The following is a 9478-nucleotide window of genomic DNA, read 5'->3' as shown; positions in this document are numbered from 1 at the left end:
CAGCTAGCTCCCAATAAAAGATGGACACAACCAAAACAAAACAAAAACAAATTTGTCCTGGAGCGCTTAACCGTGTTGTCAGAGACATGCCTTTTTCTTGCTATAAGGCAGGCGGACACTGCACCCTGAGACTTTGCTCATAATCACCACCACCCACTTTGACATTTTAGTGCAGATCTGTCTCGTCTGTGTGTTCAGAAGACAGCCAGCGGTCACCCCGGGGAAGGTTTGGCTTCATCTGTGAATAGAGTCAGAGTAATTAGACCTGCCGAGTATTCCTCTCACTCCTGTGGCTAAAAAGTGGCTCTGACAACTTGTTGCCATCTACTTCAAAGGTTCACTGTGTAATTGTTTAGTACTTAATTTCCTGAATGTATGCTGCCCATTCACAGATTATAGCTTTTTAATAAACATGACCACTACCACCAAATTCTAAGTATTCATTATGACTGGTAAAATTGCATGTTTCATACATGAAAAGGGGGATCTTCTCCATGCTCTGCCATTTTGAATTTCCAGAGATAAACATTTTTTAGCTGCAAAAATTATTGTACTTTGGTCATACTAGTAAATATTGGTTTACTATTTAGTTGATACAATTTGACAATAGGCAGCACAGTTTCAATGATCAGCATAGTTGCAATACCTACTCTAGCCACAATCTTACACAGTGCACATTTCAGGGAAACAAAAACACAGAAAACCTTTATTTTAAGGTAAATTACTTTTCCACATAATTTAATGAGTGATTAGTTATGGTGTTGTACAGACACCAACTGTACTGTATCTGGAAAGTAAGGGAGTAAGTAAGTTATTTGATGATGAGCATACATATCGAGCAACCTGCGTTAGTTCTGGCAGACCACGTAGTCAACGCGCCCTTTTGCCTATTGGCTGATGCTGACCCAACCCATATAACTCCAGTAATCAGCTGCGCTTTGGTTAATCAGCTGCAGCTCGCAATTGGATGCTGACCTTTGGCACGCTTTATTTAAACTACCAAATTTGTTTTTCTGTCATTGCTTTTTGCTGCTTGTTTTGCTCCCACCACCTCCCCTGCTCCACCAGACTTACCATTGCCAAACAATGTCATGTTGTTGTTGCTTGCTCTGTTCTAGGGGGTATTTTGCCTTTCCAAATGGAAGGCAATCCACCTGAGGATGCTGCTGTTCCCTGTATTGGCTTCCATGGAGCTCATGGAGAAGCCGGGGAACTTCCTCCGAACAGAGCCATACCCCCAAACACAAAAGCATGCATTCAGAAATAAAGCTTCTGAAATATATCTCTGTTTCCCATCTCATTTTTGACTAGCGTGGATCTGACAGAAATGTAATTTAAAGAGCAACTGTCGCTGAAAACCTCTTTTTGTCACTCATGTTAAAATGTGGTAGGTCACAGCTAGGGGAGTAATATGTAACTTGATTTGGGTGTCAATCATTGGGTCACAGGTGTACACCCTCTTTTAGGGCACACCTACCACCTATGGGTGCAACGCCATTACATGCTGAAGAAGGGCTCTGCCCGAAACGTTCGTGGACGAATAAGCAAAGAAGAAATCTGAAGAGTGCTGTCCTTCGCTTCATTCATTTATGTTTTTTTGTGGGATTCAGCACCCAGTTAAGAACTGTTGAATTAGCCTATTTAGGCGATAGTGTGAGCGTGTCTTCTCCACTTTTGTAGGTCACAGCAAGCCATATGAGTATGCACCATGCCAAGGTGTAATTCGATCTACTGTACATGGGCTGCACTGGTCATTAAAGGGTCAACCCACTTTGAGACACAGACAAATGAGCGTGTGAGAAAAGGCAAAACCGTTGCACGCCACTCGGTCCTAAACCTCGCCCATAGCAATGTATGGTATTAAAAAAAAACATCGCCCATCTCCGCCCACAGGCTCATCCACACCCGCCCCAAAGAAAAAAGTTCAGAAAGCCAACAAAGATTAGCTACCAGAGGTTTCATGTACATTTTGCAAGCCTGCAGTTGTACTTCCTTGTGCTTCAAACGCCTTACAAGGCTCTTCTCTTACTGTAAGCCAATGATTAAAAAGGATTGTAGTAGCCCCATAATGCACGCCATACTGTACCTCCTGTGGCATGCTGTAATAGCCATTGAAAAGTTAACTACTATAGTGCTACACTACTATGACATGATGACACAGGGCCTTTAGTAATGCTTGACGACTTGGTCATTGCCATTCTGGTAACAGCAAATTTATAACGGCGTGTCTTAACGGGTTAAAGATAAGACGATGTAAGAACTCTGCAGCTGTGTGTGAGCAGCTTGAAAATTAGACCCTTGTTTATGAGTTCAGGGTGCATTTCTCGAAAACGTAGTTGTTAGCAGTTAGCAATTTCGGTAGTTGCCAATGGAAAATTGCATTGCAAACAACGAAGTAGCTAATTTAGTTAGCAACTATGGTTTTCGATTTAATGGTTTTACGGCTTTTTGCTGTTTTGCAGAGAGAGTGCCGGAGCTAAGGCTAAGGGGGATGAGGGGGGTGAAGGGGCCACTCGCTTTGCTGAAATCAAAGTCGCAGGGTTCATCTGGTGACCTGCAATTTTTGTTGAAGCCATCAGCCTTCTCTGGAAAGGCCTGCTTTGTGGCAGATGCTCCCTGTGAAGATCCACTCTAATTTTCAAATGGGGCAAAACAAAGAGACCCCTATCACAATGTTCCTCAGTGACAACGTTTCATCTTTTGAAAGGAAATGGGGTCAAAGGAGTCACACTCTATCCTGATTACTTGATTGACTTTGAGACTTGATCTGACCAAGAGCATAGCAATTAACATTTCCCAAATAACATGGTTGACCCGCCTCTCTTGGTTTGCTAATGGTTGATATTGCTTCCCGGCAAAGTGGGAGGAGTTCCCGATTTTGTCGGGAGCTCAGAAACAATATTTGTATTGCCTGGCCAGACTAGAAGCAACGCTGAAGGTCTTGTGTCACTAGGAGGGCACGGTTTGGCTAGCCACACTCTACTGATGGGAGATTTTTTTCTGCGTAGTCTGTGGCAAGGTTTTATGAAGATATTCTCTCTTGCTGCTGTTTTTCTTTTATTCATCATGCCTGTTTTTGCACGCTAGTGAGTAGCTCATTGAAGCTGCTTGGAGTCGCTGACATAAAGTTTAATAAGCCTTCTCACTACTTTACATAACACAGTTATTTAACATGTTTTTTTTAAAGGCAGCTGAGCACCAGAAAACGGACACTCAGTACAGACAAATTTCCACATTGTGGACAATAAAGTATTCATATTCGTATACATATTCGTACTCACAGTTTAGTCTTTCCATAACTTGGATAAAATCAGGCCTTTTTAGCTAGATCCAGCTATATTCATCATTTAGAAATTCAAGAAGCCTTCAAGAAGCAAGTAAAGACTAAACGTGACTATCTACTAAACTAATGTCTGAGCTGCCCTAGCCCCAGGCTAGACTCTTGACATGATGTGTAGCGTGTGTGTGTGTGTGTACTCAAAAAAATGCCTAACCCTTCTTTGCATCTGCACTGTATATTCCCTGTGCACTTTGTATCTGCTAGTGATGTTGGCTATGATTATGTCCTTGTTTGAAAGTCGCTTTGGTTCTGCCAAATGCACTGCAATGTAATGTTATCTAATGTAGAAATTCTCCACAAGAGACAGAATGTGTCCTCACTCAGTCATCACTTAGAAATCCAAAGGAAAATGTTGTTCCTCAATAGGCCTTCTTATACCAAACAGTTTATTAGCAAACTGTTCTGTGTGCATGAGGAGATAAAGTCATGTCCACAAGAGCCAGAGTATCTTTTTGCTAAGCCATAACCCGATGTGACCCTCATAGCTTCTGTTGGTGTGACCTTTAGCCACAAAATCCTCCACTTGATGATGTGAGATCATGGATTTGACATTTTTTTTGTCGAGATAGCATGATTACACGTTCCTTTTTGAGCAAATGGACTGTTTCAAATACCATAAAAAAGTTATTGATGACGTCACCTAATACATACATAGGCTATTGGTATTTTCTTTTACATACTTGGGTAATCAGACCACTATTAGTCTAAGTCCATTATCTCATGAAACCCTTTGGTAAACATGGAGCATTTTAATGTAACTCTGCCTCTAGTTGCTCTACTTGGGCAGTCATGGGTAAGCGGTTAGGGGGTCAGTCTTGTAGCCCAAAGGTTGCCGACTCCCGACCCGCCAGGTTGGTGGGGGGGAGTAATTAACCAGTGCTCTCCCCCATCCTCCTCAATGACTGAGGTACCCTGAGCATGGTACCGTCCCGCCACACTGCTCCCCAGGGGCGCCATTGAGGGCTGCCCCCTTGCACGGGTGAGGCATAAATGCAATTTCGTTGTGTGCAGTGTTCACTTGTATGCTGTGGAGTGCTGTGTCACAATGACAATGGGAGTTGGAGTTTCCCAATGGGCTTTCACTTTTTCACTTCACGTGGGTCGTTTCATCAACAAGGCAGTTCTGATTTCAGCACCATGGACAGTTCCTGCGGTGGTATGGTTGCTCTCTCAGTCCAGTTGTTAAAACAACGGTGCTACTGTAGCAGTACACCTACATTTCACTTAAGTTGACACTGTTATCCAGTGATTAACACCTGCTGCATGCACACGCTATCTTTGACACCTCTTTAAACTTCAGCTGTTTGGTTTATCAGTTGAGTCGTCTGCAACCGGCAAGCAGGTTGGTGTTGTTGTTCTTATTGGTGTTATTTCTTAGTCTGAGGCTACATTCTGAACTTTCTGAACTTATGAAAATTTTGCTCATTGATTCAGTAATATAGTGTTGGTGCCCGTATTTAAGTTACATTGTATCAAATGGCCCCCCTTGCTTTGCATTAGTAATTTGACTCATTTTGAGTAATGCTAATAAACTGGCCTGTGTCAACATGGAAGCAGTTGGTCTGAACACTGTAGTATTGATATTTAAGCGGTGCATTCATGGTTGCTCAAAATAAAGTAATTATTTGCCCTAATTGAATTCCGTCTGCCCCTTAGCTTTTACAAATTACCCGACTAAAGCAAGCTTGCACTTTCTCAAGTTTAGCCGGCGTGAGAAGGAAAATAATTTCATGCATTTTGAACGGGCAAGAATGTATGTTTTGTTTGGCTTTCTGCACTACAAGCATCCCCAACAAAATTGCTTATGTAATCAAAACTTGTAAATGCATCATTTTGATGAACATGGGGAAACTTTCATTCATATTTGCCTAGTATATTTCATGTTTGTTTTTCCTCCATTTTGACTTCAGTAATCGAGCCATGGCTCGAATTTAATTGATGATTTCCATGTGTTTGTAATAGCTGGCATTGTTTGAAATTATACAAAGACAGACTTGGATAAGTTTGTGTGCCAACGTTTCTGACAGCCCCTAGTAATACAGAAGCAATGTGAGAATCTTACACAATACAGCAGATACAGCTGAAATGATATTATGTCATGACTCATGGCTGAAGTTGATGATGCATTGGTACCTGCGCATTGAAGTTGATGGTGCATTGGTACCTGTGTGCAGTAGCCTAGCCAGGACGCGGTAAGCTTAAGAAAATAGCATCAATAATGTGCACTATTTCACCAGTGAAATGGTGTAATTGCCATGGAAAAAACTTCACTATACCATAGTACTACTACACTATTATGACATTACACAGGGCCTTTAGTAATACACTACAACTTGTTCATTGCCCTTCTGGTAACAGCAGATATATAACAAGGGGACATGTCTTTTAAAAGGTGACACAGTTTTAAATTGTTTCATCGTAAAGATGCCATTTTGGCTCTTAGAATCTGTTGGATCTTCATCCTAGAGCCTCAGATTCTCTCTGGGCCAAGAAAGGACCCACACAATGCTTTGTTATTAGCAACAAATCTAATTTGCTGGCGCGCCGAACAAATAAGCTATTTATCTGCTACTTTGCGATCAGGTGAACTGAATTAGGATGTGAATAGTATAAATGGTGTTTGCAGCAGGAGAAGAAAAAAAATGCAATGTACTGCTTCACTTGGCAGAATTTCATGGCTGGCTTCTTAAACAAGAGTGAAAAAACACCAACAATGTGTGAGGAGGAGAGAGGAATGTGGACGCATCATGCATTCATGTCACACTCTTGCTTCCATTACAACACTCACAGGCACACAGCAGAGCAGGTCATTGAGGTGTGAAAAAGTGTGATGATTTACAAAAGCAGATGAGGGTTGTAAATCATGGCTCTGAGTAATTAAAATAATTATGCCCTGTCCGTGCATGAAAAAATGAACATCTGTTTACAGGAATACATTGTTGTGCTTTTTCATTGTTGAAAAGGAGGTGTTGTGACTAATCTCATTTCACGTTTAGGCCTATGAAAGAATAAAAGATCTGCTTGGTCTTTGAGTTCACTCTTGATTATTTAATGATCAACTTTTTGGCTCCAAAGATATTAGCCTACATTCTGCCTTTCATTTTTCACCATCCAGTTAGGGGGGTGGGGGTTAGTCTAACCTACAGATGGTTGTAATAAGGTAATTTCCCAGCATTTTCATGTTGATCAACATAGAATACCCATGGCTACAGTGTTTGTGTATTGAACACTGTGGCTTGTGTTACCTTTTAATTAGGCCCACTGCTAAGGTATTAAATTATTCTTGTATTTACAACAGGGGGGACTAGGTTATTTGATGGCCACATGCAGCTATAGTTTCTTCTACGCTCCGCCTCAAATAGATTTAATGTAATCCCACTCCCTGAACAGATGGACTGTTAGCGTTCTCTGCCTCACACCGTGGACCCAAGAGCGGTGTCCGTACTGCACCCCCTCCCTCCCATCCGTAATACCATCAGAGTGTAATAAGCCGGCTGCCCAGTCGCACTTCGCTCAGCCTATTGCGTCCAACCTTTCCTTGGCCATGCTTTCTGTCAAGTGTCGTCACAGACTGGTTCCGTTGTTCTTTTTTCCCCCTCCGCGGACATAACTGCAATGTAATGTTTTTTCTTGCTGTTGTTGTCTGGAAGTTGTAGCCTTGGTTGGCAAGTTATGCTTGATGTGAACGCCTGATACAGTGTTTCTAATGAGCACGGCGAGTCTGTGGCACTACAGAGCGCCGCTGATCCTCAGTCAGTGAAGACAGACCAGACCATGCGCCATGCGTTTTTCTGTCCACCAGCCGTAATGGGATTACCCCCTTTCACGTCAGGTGAACATGCGCGGATTTAACCCTCCCTTGCTCTCTGAACATCGACTTCTGTCGTGGGCGATTGAATGGACCCTGAAACGCGGGATTCGTTGGGTTTTTGTCCATGTTTGGTGACATTAAAAGCGCCCGAAGTTGCCATAGCCTACTCGTGGATAGTTTATAGGCTTTTTTGCCCGATCCGGAGCCTCTGTGTTCTCTGATAGAGGGCGTCAGAGCCCTTGCTCGTCTGTGGTCGGATTCCTGGGAATGCGCCTGACATTTGGAAACAGTTTTGACCGTTTACCTGGAAAAGGATTTACATGGCATTGGGAATAAAATGGTAAGGCTTTCTTTGTCCATATCGCTGACATGGAGAGTGGGTCAAAGTTGAATTCTATTGCGCACCAGCGCGAACGGGGTAGGCTACACTGGCTGACTGAATTGGATCATTGTAGCACACTGGCAGGTTGTTACTGTTTATTTAGTAACACAATGCGAAGTTTTCTTTGACAACGTTCAAATTAATGCACGTGTCAAGCACGTTCACGACATTAATTAACGACTGTAAAGACAGTTGTGTCAACGTGGATGGCTGCGCATTCTGAAATCTACGGTTTCTCCGTAGATTGTTTTACAGTAGATTTCTGACAGTGGACTACCCGGAATAAACGATGAAAAATACATTTTGTACGGGTAAAACGTCCATTTGGCCATGTTTAAAACCCATGCTTAATGATGTCGAAGCAGACAGTTTGATGAACGGCGGCTTATGTGCCGGCTCATCCAATTACTGTGGACAATCTGTTGCTGTATAGCTCATACATTGATCAAGCGTTAAATAAAAGTAGTGAAACTGGCAATGTGCGCAATCTTTTTCTCTTGATTTGATGTAGGATTGTTTGCGATTCGGTCACTGGGCAAGGGAATGCATTCGGTAACATGTGAAGGGATCTGTGGGAATGTGTGCACTTAATTTTTTTAAGTAGTGTCGCGTATGCAATTTCGCTATGCATCCCTGGTACCTGCTGACCCACTATCAGGGTGTTAACTTCTAAACAGCACCTGTCAAATAGCCTACATTCATAATAATTAATTCATGGTGTCAGTACATGCATTTCATTTGCGCTTGCTTGTAATAATAACCAAGAGTGGTTTCATCCAGTCACCAGTTTCCCACTCCTGGACTCTAACCGGTGTGCTGCAACGTGGCTGACTGAGCGTGTTTGAGCATAGTCTTCCACGCTGTTCTCTTCGAATCTATAGTGTTTTAATGCCATGAGATTAGCCATTTAACATAACTGGAAGAAAATGTAGGCTATATAGTCAACATGCGAGATAGCCTGCTCGAGTTCCCGTCACGTGAGATATCTGCATTTCATTAATTCCCTGCACCCAAGCGTCTCAGCAACTGACTTTGCGAAATGAATACTGCCACCGGTGGCATTGCGGTCTAAGGTTAGAGTAGATACACACACAACTGTATCATCGGTATGAGTGCACACAGATTTAAGTTGTGACCACGCATGTGCCCGCAACACTTCCAACGACGCACGTTTGGCACTTCAAGTCAGTCTCTACCGTCTCGCCGAGCCAAAAGGCGCTTTCACAGAGGGAAACCTATGACGGCCATGGCACAGTTTCCCTGTTGATATGCATGTGGTGTTGTGTTGCCAATGGCAGCCAATGTAAGGCTCTCACGTCGGACATCAGCCAAGGAGCTTATACATCCCAAGTGAACTTGTGAGCGCGCGTCTCTGGAGTGTGTGCTACTGTGCCAGCGCGCCACCACCGACGCGCGTGCGTGCTTATAACGGTTGATTCACCTCTTTCCCATATAAGGAGATGAGAGGAGACGCGATGGGAAGTCCTCGCAGTCCCTGAAAGGCTAATGAGCATGTCATTATGACACATCCTGTATTAACAGTGCATGACTGGCTGCTTATCCATGACTCCTACTGGTTGATTTTTCCTAGATGCACCTTTGGTGGGGCAGTCATGGGAAAGTGGTTAGGGCGTCAGACTTGCATCCCAAAGGTGGCTGGTTCGACTCCCGATCCACCAGGTTGGTGGGGGAAGTAATCAACCAGTTCTCTTCCCCATCCTCCTCCATGACTGAGGTAGCCTGAGCATGGTACCGTCCCATCGCATTGCTGCCTTGGGGTGTAAGTTGGGGCTATTCTCTTGCACGGGTGAGGATAAAGGCAATTTCGTTGTGTGCAGTGAACATTTATGTGCTGTGGAGTGCTGTGTCACAATGACAATGAGAGGTGGAGTTTCCCAGTTGGGCTTTCACTTCACTTTCACTTTGTCTGTCAGTGATTTATTAT

The sequence above is a fragment of the Engraulis encrasicolus genome, chromosome 17 (assembly GCF_034702125.1).
Source record: "Engraulis encrasicolus isolate BLACKSEA-1 chromosome 17, IST_EnEncr_1.0, whole genome shotgun sequence".
Lineage (NCBI taxonomy): Eukaryota > Metazoa > Chordata > Actinopteri > Clupeiformes > Engraulidae > Engraulis > Engraulis encrasicolus.
The sequence above is the reverse complement of the archived record's forward strand: the minus strand, read 5'-3'. Positions refer to the sequence as shown.